The 15,135-nt window shown below is 38.1% G+C and overlaps 1 long non-coding RNA gene and 1 pseudogene across 1 annotated transcript; one reads left to right on the top strand and one right to left on the bottom strand.

The window, feature by feature from the left end:
* Positions 1-4,636: 4,636 nt before the first annotated feature.
* LOC136279043 (uncharacterized) lies at positions 4,637-9,185 on the top strand. Its single transcript, XR_010716673.1, has 3 exons — positions 4,637-5,071; positions 5,736-5,838; positions 8,933-9,185. It is a non-coding gene; the product is annotated as an uncharacterized lncRNA (long non-coding RNA).
* LOC136278952 (uncharacterized) lies at positions 6,195-8,536 on the bottom strand (annotated as a pseudogene).
* Positions 9,186-15,135: the final 5,950 nt, after the last annotated feature.

Raw genomic sequence — 15,135 nt, 5'->3', positions numbered from 1 at the left:
CATTTGGCAGTTCTCTCGTAGCAAACTTAAAGAAGTGTGAGGTAGAATCAGAGGAACAGCTGTTTGCATCTATTATTTCACAATGGCCAATTCTGGTTTGTATGATGTTATTGCCGGGAGTTTCAGGAGTTCTCGTATGGCTTTTGGTAAGAACATGGAATTATGTTGGTTATCCAGCACCACATAGGCTTAGATAGGCTGCACGTGTGGGCGATGGGACACGACAGAATTCTGAGATGCCTGGAGGTTTTAGGAAAACTCTTATGAATTTTGTTTTACTGGTCACGATAATGTGCATCTGACCTCTTGATAGAATGGAGTTAATGCAGCATTTTCTTCCTGTTCTTTTTTATGAACGATATCCAAGTGATCTGGGAGAAACAATTTATTTTGGGATAGCTCCAGGTTAAAACACCGTAACATTTTTTTGCAGGCTATAAAAGTAGACTTTTCCTTCCTGATTGCAGGAACGCAGAGTTAACAAAGACCAGTTTTCACCTTTTTTTACGGCTGATGTACCCTAAAGGATTTTGGTGGGCCGTGCCCTCCCTTACAACACTGGGGTATTTCAATTCTGTTTAAGATAACTGCATTTGCAACTAAACGTATTTCTAAGTTTTAAACTTTAGTTGCAACTTTTTATGATTAATCCTTTCCTATATTAAGTACGGTGACGTAACTCCAAAGTCCTTTCTTTGCCATATATTTGACATTATCTGGGTTCTGGTGGGAGCAATTATGATGTCATTGTTCACAGGCTTAATAATCAGTGCCATGCAAGCCTCCCTTGATGGCACAAAATACAAAGATATCGCTGGTAAAGAGGTGCATATAAAGTCATCTTAAGTGTTGCCAAAAAGAAGACGGATCTGTCCTTTAGTTTTAATTTGAAAACAAAACTTTTTTTATAAATGTACCTTTTTTAGTCCTCTCTGAGTTCTAAGTACATGTAGCAGAAATCAACTCCCCATAGTTGTTGGTATTAATGCAAATTACTGTGTTTTTCATATCAGGTCGGTGTCCTAGCTCCTTTTCTCACAACCCAAAAAGTTGCTGAAGAGTTTGATGCAAAGATCATCAGTAAGTGAGAATTCATTTATGGTAACAATGAGCTGTAATGCCACAAATCATAGCAATAAGATGAAATGGCAACAAGTTAATATCATTTTTGGTCACACTAAAACTTTCTCAACAAGGTAAGAACTTTATTCTCGTCTTGGCTGCCTATATATTGAATGTGCTAAAAAAAAACAAAGCAATGAAAATTTGATAAATGATAACCATGTGGAGAAAAAACCTGAAGCCGGCAAAAAATTTAATGGTGGTCATTTGGCATACAGTTTTGAAGTGCACAAGTATCTAGAGGACACCAGGTATAAGAATTACGGTAAAGGCTACGTTTAACAAGACAGAGTTGTCGGAATTTCTACTTCAATAAAGTTCTCACATCCTTTATTACCATTTATTATCAACAATCAGGTGATCAATACTAGCTGCACAACATGAACGGAGTTAGTTTTCATCAACAAAGGACTTTAGCTCTTTAAACCCAATAACCTACGTTCCCATACTGATTTGATCAAGGAACTTCTAATCTACAAACTTTGAATCTCTTCAAGAAATGCAAAAAAATCTTAGCCAAGGAGCAATTGGAATAACACTACATTGTACTTTCTGGATAAATTTGTCTCGAAACAAAGCAAACAAATTCGAATGATACGTAACATCAATTATCCAATGGAGTATTATCAGGCGCCTGTAAGCCATGACGTCACACCACCACCAACAAGGTCACCAAATGGATCCAATGACTCCGAGGAGCAACGATTTAAAAGAAAACAAGACCTTTCCAGGTGCGGGAAGAATTTAAAAGATTTATTCATAGACCTGGTCTCGGTTGCTAAGGAAACTGCAAAAGAACAACTTATTCCGGCTGAGGTACGTCTAAGTGAAAGTGTATTTACCAGCTGTTCACTTATTTTAACACGCGCAGCCGTTCAGTGCATTTGCCTTGATTTCTTTAGTCTTTTTAAGGCTTAACTTCTCGCAGACAACAGGCTCAGCAAGGGTTAGGGTAAGAAATAGAGGTTTAATTCCATTATCTCAAAAAATACCAAATTCATTTTGACTCACCTTCAAATATTCCTTTCCTCAAGCTCGGGAGTCGATAAACTTTTGGGAGTTTACAGTAACTTAAATGTCAACCTACTTGGGTCAGTATAAATCGAAAGTTTATCGGAAAAGTTTCCACAGCTGATGACTTTCCAAGTCCTCAGAGGTAAATTAAAAGACTAAATCGTTCTAGTGGAGTTAACAATAACAAAACAATTTTCAAAATAACGCCTTGAGGTCATTTTACTAGAGTAGATTACCAATTGCGAAATGTAAATAATAAAAATCACATCTAGGTTATAAAAACGAGTATGTTTTCCTCCACTGAACAATTGTCTGTATCTCTTTTGAATAAACCTTTCAACTTTTTCAAGAAATTCTAGGACAGAGTGACTGAATCATAATATTTCCCTTCTTGAATTATTGATCTTTACAGAGCGCAAACCTGTCCGATGAAATGAAGGGTTTTTTTCAACCGGCTCGAAAATGACCCTGTGGATGTTGATTTATCTTCTGGTGGTATTTCTCGGGCTGGTGTTTCTCGGTATCTTATGTCAAGTCTACACCAAGTGTTACCTAGCCAGGGTGCACGCAATAACAGAAGGTATGATTATCATCTATACATAGGCTGATACTGAGTAACATCACTTTTTTTTTACCCAAATAAAGCAAACGCCTCCTCTAAATTGTAAGTTATTAAATCTTGCGACTGAATTGAGCAATTTTACGTTTGCAGCAGTCCTAGGTCTTTCGATGGGAATGTCTTATTTCTTCATGAGCAAATGGGCAAGTTTCAGTGACAAGAAAAATCATTGTTCATTGTGAAAATAGGGTTAAAATATTTTTTTGCTTGTTAGTGGCAGGAAGCGGAAATTGAAAAGACCGCGATTTTTGAATTTTGAAGAATTTAATATCAATATCCTCAAGTTCATTTTCAATCCGTTTAGTTTTTGACCCTCAATTCTTTTGTTTTTTCTTTGAAAGAATTGTGATCATGAAGTAACTTCTTTGGCAGCCCATTTAAGCTTACGATCATTTATGCATGATTTAGATAAATTTGTGACTAACAAAAACATTGGAAGTATAAGTACATTTGTAGATTTTCCACACCGTAATGATGTCTCTGAGAATCTCCGGGACACGCACGTGGCTGATATTATGCAATATGTCAACAGTTTGAAGGAGAGACCAAAAGATTCAATTGCAGCGAACGAAAGAAGAGATGAACATGACCATCCCTGGCCGAGAAACCCGGACCTCAAGGAATTAAAAAAAAATCGATGATAAGTCGCGTCTGTCAACTGCACATCATTATGGCCACCATCCTTTGTCTACGACCATAATTATATTAAATAAAATTTAAGACTTAGAGCGTTTTTATTCCACCGTTATGATATTTATTTCCAACAAGATGTGCCTCAGAACCTTCTCATTTTTAGTCCATAGAAACTTATCATTTGTCATTCGTATAACACACTTAGAATTTATCATCAAACACATGTAACACCCATCTTTAGATCACGATCTGGTTATAAGGAGAGCACTGCCTAAGCCCATAAAGGGCCAAAGGCTATTGTTCAGTTCCTTTCAACTGCTGTTAAACTCAGCTCAGTAGCTATTAAATTAACGATAAGACAAAGGTAATACAGTCATTTGAATTGACTCTGTAAATAGATTGTTAAAAACTAACCATGGATTGAGCCTGTATAGCAAGGGCAGACTCGGGAACTTTTGATGGAGAGAGGGAGGGGGGGGGGGTTGAAAGGGGTCACACTAAGATTCAGAAAACAAATGTTTTTTCTTTTACGCTAAGGCCAAAATAATCTAAGAACTATTTGAAGATAACTAAATTTCAATTACTTTAAGTCGAGAGGTATTTTTGTTTCAGACAAGTAGTGGATACACCCATATGTCTGGTTGGGGAGGGAACACATTTTCATGAATGAAAGTACTCCTCTTCTTGTGATATTAAGGCAATGTTGGCGTTTATGATGAGAATGTAAGATATGTAATTTTTAAGTGGCAAATTCTCGCAAGTAGGCGGAAGAGTACCTGTATTTATTCATACTGAGATTTAATATTTTCACGTTTGGTCCATGCTTCAGTCTATTTATAATTTTGCAATATTCCAGGGAAGAAGGTTACCGGAGAGCGGTGGGGGTAAGGGCTTCGTCCAGGGCGGAATCGAACCTAATAACTTCACAATCAGAGCTCGATATCCTCCCGATTCCTCCCTCGAGAGCGAAATGTCACAATGGCGCTCAAATGACACATTTGGCATGTGATTGACAGCTGCAGTTAAACTGCACCAATTAAGCACTCTGTTCGTGGGTGAACTGAGTTTTACAAAAGACTTCTGGCAGGCGTAATCTTTACTCCCCCACTTCCCCACAATCTCCTTATTTTGGACCGTCGACCGCCCTCTTGGTACAAATTTCTTTCTCTCCCAAGCCTACCGCTGCTATTAAAATCAAAGGCGGCAGCCATAATTTTAGTTAGGAAAATACTGAGCACTCACTCGCCAAAATTACGCCTGCTCTGCAGACTAGAATGAGCCCACTTTTAAAAGATCGAACTGTCTCATATTGATTATTTGCAATCATAATTTTTGACAAATTTGATTCTGCGAAACGTTCTTTGACGCAAACAAACGCAACGAAAACGAGCCATTTGTCCACATTGAACACAGTTGTACGTGCTGATGGAGTTAAACTGTATTAAAATGTCAAGTTCATTAGGCTCGATTGCGGAGCACTCAAATACTCGGGCTCGTTAAGGCATGGCTCAGGATGATAAATTCCCCACCGCGAAGTCAATCGCGCCTAGAGAAAACATTTCAAAATGGCGGCAAAGATGGCGGACATTGTGGCACATCGAAGTTTCGGAAACTCTGTCGCTCTTTTATATTCTGAGGCTTGTTTGTGTTAGAGGTCTGGAATCACTTGGGAATAATATGTAGGTGAGAAATTTTTTATCACTGCTTCCTTTTTAACGTTGTTTAAAGGTTTTGCTTGTTGCGCGTCCTTCGATTGAATTCAGTGTGAGTTAGATCAAACTAGATCATTCTAGGCATTATGCGTTAGTTGACCGACAGGAAAGCTACGTATTACTTTCATCGCCGAGCAGGCATTAATTTAGTTTCACGCTTTTTTAATTCAATATGTTTCGGACGAAGCGTGAGAAATTGAAATTGTTTTGTGTTGTTAGAGAATCTTTCTTTTGATCAGCGTAACCTGTGTTAAGGTCCAACTTAAAAACGTGGAGAGAAAGAGACATTTGTAAGACGAAAAGCATTTTGTTAGCTTAAGTTAAAATCATGTTTCGTAAAGGAATTTATGATTTAGTTCTGAAAAAAGAATTCTGGTGAACCATTGCCCTTTTATCAAAAGTCTTAATATGAAAGTTAACCATGAGAACTAACAATACAGTCATTAGTTTCAAAATCACTTGAGTAGATTTAATTTGCTCGACATTATTCATCATGCACTTGGCAAATGTTACATTTTGAGCTCATTTTGTTCAATGAATCCTTTAGAAGCATAAATAAATTAATGACTTAAAAATTGCTGTACAAAATTAAACATTGCAACATGATTAATCATGTTGTTGCTGTTCTTTTTTAGATTTCTACCATGGTACATTGCCTTCAGTTATGTTCCAGATCTACATACATGTAGGATACTCATATTTATCAGTTGGATTGTTATACTAAAGTTCCTCAAAATGGTATGTATTAAATAGTTTTTTTGGTGCTTTTTCATGCTTACAGAACATGTGGAACCCACTGAAGACAGCTTTTCTGTGGACTTAATGTTGAGGACTGTAAATATTAATTATTTTCAGGGCTTGGAAAAATATTATGCAAATCACAAAATATCAGCACGTATTATACGTTAAAACATTGGATAATTTGAAGTGTTTATTTAGGAAGGTGAATGGTGATCTTCCATATTTTCAGTAGCTCAGTGGCAACTTTATTTTTCCTCCATGTTTTTGCTATAACTGGATCTTTTTTCATGTGGTTTTCTGTGGGATTTTTTTTGAAGACTTTCTTGAAGTTGGCTGACCACTCAGTAATTGCTTCATTTATGTCCTTGTATTTCTTTAGAACTTGTACTTGAATGTGTGCCAGGTGATTTAAGAAGTGTTCTTTGTGGTATCTTGAGCTTGAATTTTTTGTTGCATTTTTTTTTAAGTTTTTCATATAATATAACATCCTTGGTTGTGCCAAGAATCTCTGAAGGAGCTTTTGCTGTTTTGCTGGATGGTAAAAAATCTTCAGATAATTTTGGTTTCTTAGCCAGTGGTTCACCTGTCTCATTTTGCATTGTTTCACTCAGCTGTTGTGGTTCCGGAATCTGATTATTTTCTAGGTTTTCAGTACTCTCTTCTTCATCAATTAATAGAGTTGTATCTTCAGCTTCTTCTTCACATTCACCATCACTTTGAAATGACTGATCTTGAACTGGCAGATTCTGTTGCATGCATTCTTCTCCTTTATGGTTTTCTTCATTGGGAATTCTGGTAGCTGGGATTTTGATTCCGCTTTGAATGCATTCTTCCCAGCAGTGTTGAAGGAAAATTTTCTCCATTCTGATATTGGAGGAGCGAAAGTGGTGAAGGGAAGGTCCTTCCTCGCTGAATTCAATTTCCTCAGGACCATCAAAGAACTCAATACAGTCTTCATCCTCAATTTCTCTCCACCAAACTCCTTCTCCCGGTACGAGAAAGTCAGTAATAGAGTGAAGGTGAGCCTCCCAGTGCCTAGAATGTGTGTTGATGACATCTTTGGGTAAAACTGTGTCTCCCAGCTTTGGTAGGACTTTGCTGATGTTGCTGATTTCCTTTTCTTGCCTGATGATGCAGGTCACAGCTGTGTTTCCTCCTGAAGTCTTCTCTGCTTGCATATGCAGAACTGCATTGCTCACTAAGCTTTCAACTCGGTTGTTCCAGGTCTTCCTGGTGATGTCGGTCAGCTCCTCAAACAACCTCTCAAACATCTCTGCATTAGTTGAACGGTGTGAAGCAAGACGGAGAAGAAAGGCGGAATGAGATACACATGCATGGAAGTATATGCCAAAGAGCTTTCCGCTTGTTAGGGCTCTAGTTGGGGTCATCACTTTTCGGCACAAAATTGCATGCCTCTAACACAGGTTATGCAACCTTAAAATCAACTTTGGTGACCGCTTTCTGTCCTGGGCATAAAAAATTTCCACCATTTTGCACAGGGTGGCCAGCAAAGCTCTCACATCATGGGTTGTTGTCTGGTAAAGGGCTATAGTTAAGTAGATTAGTGTCTTGCGATAATATTTTCTTTAAGTTTTATCAGTGTATCAATGTCAGAAATGTGATGTGGGATTTCTTCCAGAATGTTTTAAATGTGATTCATGGAGCAGTGAAGAGCTTCAAAACACAGTACCTGATAGGACTGGAGGTTGAGACTTTCCACAGAAGCACTCTCATCCCCAAACAACAGTGCTGGAATTCTTGTTGCCCCTCCAAGTTCTTCATTTAAAATTTCTGCAAGTTCTGGTTTGGTTTTGTCTGAATCTCCAAGTCCTCTTGCCTCTTTTCCTTTCCTTCCTGCTAACACCAGCTGTTGCCGTTCGGTCAATGTTCTGTACTTTCTTTGGGCCATGTAATCTAGATCGTGGCACATGCTTAAATGCCCATCACAGCCTGGGCAATCATAATGCCCTCCATGCTGATTTCCACATTCAAAGTTTGCTGCAGGGTTGTCTCCATTCATGAATCTCATCTCATCTTCTACTTCAACATCCTCCTCTGTTTTCACTCTTTGGGTTAAATTTACTAAATCATCATGTCTGGCTGGAACAAATTTTATCTGATCTTCAATGCTGGAACTGCTCTGCCCCAGCATATGCAGATAGGGCCTCTCCACTGTTGCCTGGACATCCACATCTTTTCCATATTGAACTCTAGCTTCTGCATCAGAGAGATGAATTGCTAGGTCATACATCTCTCTCACACAAAAGAGCATATGACCATAATTTGAAAGGGTTGAATGGTCATGCCAAATCAGCCAATGCCTCTTCCGCTGAAAGCTTTTCAGCCTTTGTTTGATTTCATCATGTGTTCCCCTTATATCCTCACTGATCTTTTCTAGCTCTGCACGAATCTCACTTCCACTGAGCTCTTCATAAAATGCATGAAGGAGGTCTTTGTTTTTAATCAATGCTTCTTTTCTAATGTCTTGGAAGGGAATTTTCCTTGCTTCCAAGTGGCATTTCTTCTGCTCTATCTCTCCCTGTGCATTTATAGCCAATTTGGTAATCTCTCTTTCTATCACTGGCTCTCCTATGTTAAATTTGTCCACCTCTATTCCCTCATGGATCCTTTGCTTGAGTTGTTTATTTGATTGCATCACAGGCACAGAAATTTCTCCCCCCTTTTGCTTCCTCATAGCTCTGCGTACCCTGAATCCTGGAAAATTAATCAAACCTTTTCTTACATGAGGCTAGAGAAATGATAAAAAACCCATGAAAGTATTATACGGTATGCATTCTTATTACTTCAGGCCTTCTTCTTCTACTTCTAAATTCTAAATTTTAACTCTTAAATCTCACTGTTCTTTAATTAATAAATCAAATTTTGTTCAATCCTAATACACAATTTCTTTCGCTTATAAATGATATTGCAGAGATGTAATCTCCACTGTCGGCTTAGTTACAAATTTACAACTTTTTTTACCTGTAAGGCCATCCTCTGAATTGAGCTGCACTTCTGATGGGGGCTTAAATCGGGCAATGTCTACTTTTTTATTTTAAAAAGGCTTTGACTAATTGCCCGCCATTGTCAGGTGTCGAATCACTTCCCTTGGTTTTGATGTTGTACATTCTGGCTTTTTCTGACCAGTTTGGAGGACCATCAGGCCATGACTCTACATCTGCAAGTAGCTGGTCCAACTTTCCTTCTATGTTAGCAGGTGAAGCTGTGTGGGATCGTTCCCTGACCTTTGGTGGGGTCGTTTTTGCTCTCTCCTCGGCCTCTTCAAAGGTTTCAAAGGACAGGGCCATTCTATGGACTTGTCTTGAACTGTAAGACTGACGAAGGCTAAGGTGAACAGCAGTGTCATTTTGTGACATTTTGGTCTCTAGTTCTTTTTTTGTTTGCCCTCGCTCATTTCTCTTCATTTTTTCTTTTCAGCAGGTGAAGGCTGTTGAAGTCCTAAATGTAATAACTGTCCTAAATGTAATAAAGTCCTAAATGTAATAACATTTGGTCCTAAATGTAATAAAGTCCTAAATGTAATAACATGTAGTCCTAAATGTAATAAGCCTCTTATGCAATCGTTTAACTCCTGCAGTGCATTGTTGTTATGGCGGACATCCACATTGATATGTTAGTGACAGCTGTTGCTCAAAAAAAAAACCGCTGACCAGTATACATGTCACATTATGGGCTCGCTGATGTCAATCAGCGTCTTTTTACTTGCTAGACATAAGAAATATTAGCAGTCGAAGTATGGTCCTTATAGCGGTTTATTGATCGAGTTGAAGAAAATCATTTCCAGCCCAAAGTGGGCTAGTGCTTGACTGGAAGCTCAATAGGATGGAATCGATTGGTACGTAACCATTAAGACTTTTTGGAAAAGAAATTTACTACAATTGATGATGAACTAGCATGCTATTGTTGATGTTATCGTTCGTGTTAAAGTCTTTAGAAGTGATGTACCATTTTAGAGCAGTTTGAATGATTTCGCTGTGTCACTTGTTAATCCAAAAGGAAATTATTATTATCAGTAGCGTTATTGAAATTTTGCACATCAATGTTATTCGGTGTCAATTGATTATAATGAAGCATTTGAGTTCATTTTTAAGAATGACTGTCCAGATTTATTCAATTTTGAACCTGGGGTGTTGCATTTCCAGCCCTCTATGGCTTTACTCCACCTCAGTAATCAGTTCATGTACCATATGACTATAAGTGGAAACTGTTGAGCTTTCTTTTTTCATTCATCTATTTATCTATTCATTTTCTCCCCTCACGGCGGGGAGAAGAGGTGAAGACAAAAAATGATCGTGAAATGGGATAACATATCATTGGTCAGTCGATATCTTGCTCTGCAAGTCACATTATCATATAGCTAGCAGCGCACGCGGGCAAGATGAAGTGAATCCTGTGTTCTGATTGGCTACCTGAGCGGGCATGTTGGGCCCACCCTTGTTGAAGTCCTAAATGTAATAACTGTCCTAAATGTAATAAAGTCCTAAATGTAATAACGTTCGGTCCTAAATGTAATAAGCCTCCTATGCAATCGTTTAACTGCGCTAACATTGAGATGTCAAAGTGACAGCTGTTGCACCAAAGAATCCTCTGACCAAAATTCATGGAATATTGCGGGCTCACTGATATAAATCAGCGTCTTTTATTTCCTACGTAGGTTGAGAAACATTGGTTACAAAGCCTTATACTGATACTGATGTGCTTTTGGCATCAAATTGACGGACGCAAAAGCAATGAGAACGTTGACCAATAGCTGTCTTTATATCATTGGCTCAGACTCTTAAGTGTAACAGATTTTAACGATATAGTTCTGTCATCAGTGCTGAAGTTAACACTTCATGAACCGAATTATAAGGAAAAGAAAGTCCCCCGACTTATACCTTAGACAAATTCTGGGCTCGGAAGGGCATTTTTTGTACTGTCTTCCCTTGCCAAATTTGTACGGGTCTGCATAAAATATATTCATATGCGTTATTGACCAAGAGTGAGGTCAAAATGGCTGGATATTAGCCGAGTTCCTTTTGTTTTGCGTTTTTATGGACTGAGACGAAGTCTCGGTCCATAAAAAAGTAGAAAAAAACGAGGCTAATATCCAGTAATCTTGACCATACAAGCTTGGTCAAGAAAGTTTATATTCTCTTGGCTTAATCATTAAAGGATTCATTGAATAGCAAAAGATTTCACTTTGATAAGAATCAAGAATGGCCCGTTTATTTCGAGAGCCGATAGTGAAAGCCAACTATGTTTGCAGCACAATAAACTCAGGAGGATCGTTAATTTTTTTTTTTTTTATGTATATGCAAACATTGTCCAAAAGTTACGAACTTTGTAGGTTTTCTTGCGTGGGATCAATACGGGGAATCCCGAGCGGGCGAGGGTGGGCCAATCATGCCCGCTCAGGTAGCCAATCAGAACACAGGATTCACTTCATTTTGCCCGCGTGCGCTGCTAGCTATATGATAAAGTGACTTACAGAGCAAGATATCTACTGACCAATTATATGTTATCCCATTTCACGATCACTGGTCTCGACATGTTGCCTTTTTTCCACGCAAGAGTCAAATTGAACCATTGAGCTACGACATTCAACACATGATGGTTAGTTGACGGTCTAATGAGCCATTCATTTTTTTCCTTTAGCCCCTTATGACGGGTTCATCAGTTCCCGAACCGAAATATTGGGAAAAAAATATATTTTAAAGTTGATCTCAAGTTTATATTTCATTTTTTGTCTTCATCTCTTCTCCCCGCCGTGAGGGGAGAAAATGAATAGATAAATAGATGAATGAAAAAAGAAAGCTCAACAGTTTCCACTTATAGTCATATGGTACATGAACTGATTACTGAGGTGGAGTAAAGCCATAGAGGGCTAGAAATGCAATACCCTAAGTTCAAAATTGAATAAATCAGGATAGTCATTCTTAAAAATGAACTCAAATGCTTCATTAAAATCAACCGACACTGGATAACATTGATGTGCAAAATTTCAGTAACGCTACTGATAATAATAATTTTCTTTTGGATTAACATGTGACACAGCGAAATCATTCAAACTGCTCTAAAATGGTGCATCACTACTAAAGACTTTAACACGAACGATAATATCAACAAAAGCAAGCTAGTTCATCATCAATTGTAGTCAATGTCTTTTCCAAAAAATTAATAATTTCGTACCAATCTATTCCATCCTATTAAGCTTCCAGCCAAGCACTAGCCCACTTTGGGCTGGAAATGATTTTCTTCAACTCGATCAATAAACCGCTTTATGAACCATGATGTCTAGCAAGTAAAAAGACGCTGATTGATATCAGCGAGCCCGTAATGTGACATGTGTACTGGTCAGTGGTTTTTTTGGTGCAACAGCTGTCACTAACATCTCAGTGTGGATGTCCGCCATAACAACTATGCACTGAAGGAGTTGAACGATTGCATTGGTGGCTTATTACATTTAGGACTAAATGTTATTACATTTAGGACTAAATGTTATTACATTTAGGAGTTTATTACATTTAGGACCAAATGTTATTACATTTAGGACTTTATTACATTTAGGAGTTTATTACATTTAGGACCAAATGTTATTACATTTAGGACCAAATGTTATTACATTTAGGACCAAATGTTATTACATTTAGGACTTTATTACATTTAGGACAGTTATTACATTTAGGACTTCAACAAAGGCTTCTTTTGAAGACCCGCTTCAGGGACAAGCACTAGAATGTCACTTAGTGATTTTTGAAAGTTTTCCTGGCATTTTTCATTGTAAGTGGCATATATTGCTTTCCCAATGCTTTTTAATTTCCTTTTTGTGACCTTAGATTCTCTCTGACATTGTCTCTTGACATTTGTGTTAAGTTCAGTCAGAGGTCCTTTCCTAGTCCCTCTGCAAAACTTACTTATAGGGAAGGTAGATTGTAATTGAGAGTTGAATAAAAGACAGGCCTGGAAGCTGGTCAACGAGTGATCTTTTTTCCCTTCTTTACTGATTACTTTGCCCTCATTCCAGTTCATTGAGGAAAATGCTGTTAGGTATGCTTCTTTTTCGGTTTTACTTCTCCAGTTGTAAAATTTTTCATCAATGGTTCTGTAATGCCGCATGAAGTCTTCCCGTTTTATGTGTAGCCCAGGGTATTCTTGAAAATGTTCATTGAAGATTTTAAATCTATCTTGCAGCAATCTAGCAGCAAACTTTGCATTTCCTTCACCGGGAATCCTTTCAGTTTTGCTTAAACTTTTAGTTTCTCTAAGAAACACTCTTGCCCAGGCACAGTCAATCTTTAAAGACATCTTTATTGCCTTGGCAGAGGATATGGGATTTGATATTGTGTTCTAATTAAACACAAGTTGGAACTCTCCACGCTGCTACTTGAACTAGCTAACTGCTCGAAATTTAAGACAAATTGCGCGCCAAAAACTAAGGAGCTCATGTAACATGTAATACGAGCCGCGTTTGCGGACCACCTTATTCATTCATTTACTAATTTTACCTATTGATCCACGGACATATGACTGATGCCAACGCCTTTGCAGGGCTAACTCTTATGAATTAACTATTCCTCAATACGGTTTGGGCGAACTTGATTCAAGTCTTGAAGATTTGGTTTGCTCCATTTCAATTCAAAGTAAGGTAATTAGTTTGGGCGTCGTCAACGGTGACTATAATTTAATTATGGTTGCTATGGCAATGATATTGCATGGAATGATAGATAATTTCCATAGTAATAACCTCGCCGAAATTTGTTAAATTTGATCTTCTACAACGACCTGGAATGAAAAAATAATTTTTTTGCCACGTTTTGACGTTTTCACGTTGTAACCTTAACGTGCCTGAGTAAGTCAATTATCAGCCGACCAAAACAGGTAGAAAATGATGCAACGAAAGCCATTCTAAAAGGCTAAAATGGATAGTGTTGTCTTACATTATCTTTTATTTGCATATCATTTCTAATTGACACTTAAATAACCTCTCTTTTTTCCAACTGTTTGGAATTATTTTACGTCTGACGCGTTTTCCGTGAGTAATGATGATGAACTTCGGAATGATCAAACGCCTTTTTCCTTGCAGGATTAAAAGCATTTCAGTTGTATAGAGCACAGTTATTTCTACAGATATTTTGAGGTATTTGTCTATTTCATTATTTTGTGTGTGTGTGCTTTATTGCAAAACATATGGCGTTCACCGGTTCGGAAAACAAGTTCTGAATTTTCTGACATTTTCCGACAAGAGAATCCAAAGTTTTTCTAGGACAGAAAATGCGTAGAAAACGCTTAGAAACCACGTGTCGTCCAACGTTCACGGGTTGGTCAACGTAAAGAAATGCGATGTTTTCTGGCGTTTTTCACCTGTTTGCGTTGAGGAAACGCGTCGTTATCAGCGATTCACCACCCGAATGCGGTTATTCCCACGCAATTTCAAGTAGTTGCCGTTCGATTATAGTGCGAAAAATGGTGTTTATTCCTATATTCATCGGTATTTTACACCATTAACCATTTGGACATCTATAGATATGTTTATTATACATATATGTTTTGGTGAAGCCCTTTTTTCTTTGATGGAAAAAAAAAACAAACAAAAACAAACGGCCACACTGTTTCACCAGAGTATGCCGGTTTGCATCAAACAAATTATGGCGTGCAAACCACTAAGTGCATTTGTTTGTCACTTCAAAGTATCGTTTACGATCAAATAGAAGAAAAGTTGTCAAACTATATATATCAAGCTATACTCAAGGATTTTCGTTTGAAAAATATAGATTGTACTAAATATCAGCTCATATTTGTGACCGCAGAGGAGATTTCGTCGAAGACATTTCTTTTCTAGCTGAAGAACAAAACTTCCTCACCGTTTCACTCATCGGCTCTACGCGTGTTTGTTTTTGTCGGAAGACGCTGCTTCTAGTTTTTAATTTAACTCAGTTTGATTGGTTACCCGCTCATCTTCGGGAAATGAAGTGACGCGCAACTAATCAGGGGGTGTTCTTCCTTTCCACAGCCTCTTCGGGCTGGTGTCTTCTCGCCCTTTCCCCGCCCCCTACTTCCACCGTTCACTCTAACTCCAAATCAAACATGGTTGGTCGGAAAAACGATCGCCAGCTCATAACGTTAGCTCGGCCTAATAACACGCCTGCACTGCAGGCTAGGCTCACTCTGATTCTTGATAACGTAGAGTTTCCTCTTTAACAAAGGGCTCTACGAAACTTCATGAGATATGTCTCCCAAAATTTTCGTTTACGGCGTCGACTGATAAATTTTCTAGATTTTTAGTTAGAAACC

The sequence above is a fragment of the Pocillopora verrucosa genome, chromosome 2 (assembly GCF_036669915.1).
Source record: "Pocillopora verrucosa isolate sample1 chromosome 2, ASM3666991v2, whole genome shotgun sequence".
NCBI classification, from domain to species: Eukaryota; Metazoa; Cnidaria; class Anthozoa; order Scleractinia; family Pocilloporidae; genus Pocillopora; species Pocillopora verrucosa.
The sequence above is the reverse complement of the archived record's forward strand: the minus strand, read 5'-3'. Positions and strand labels throughout refer to the sequence as shown.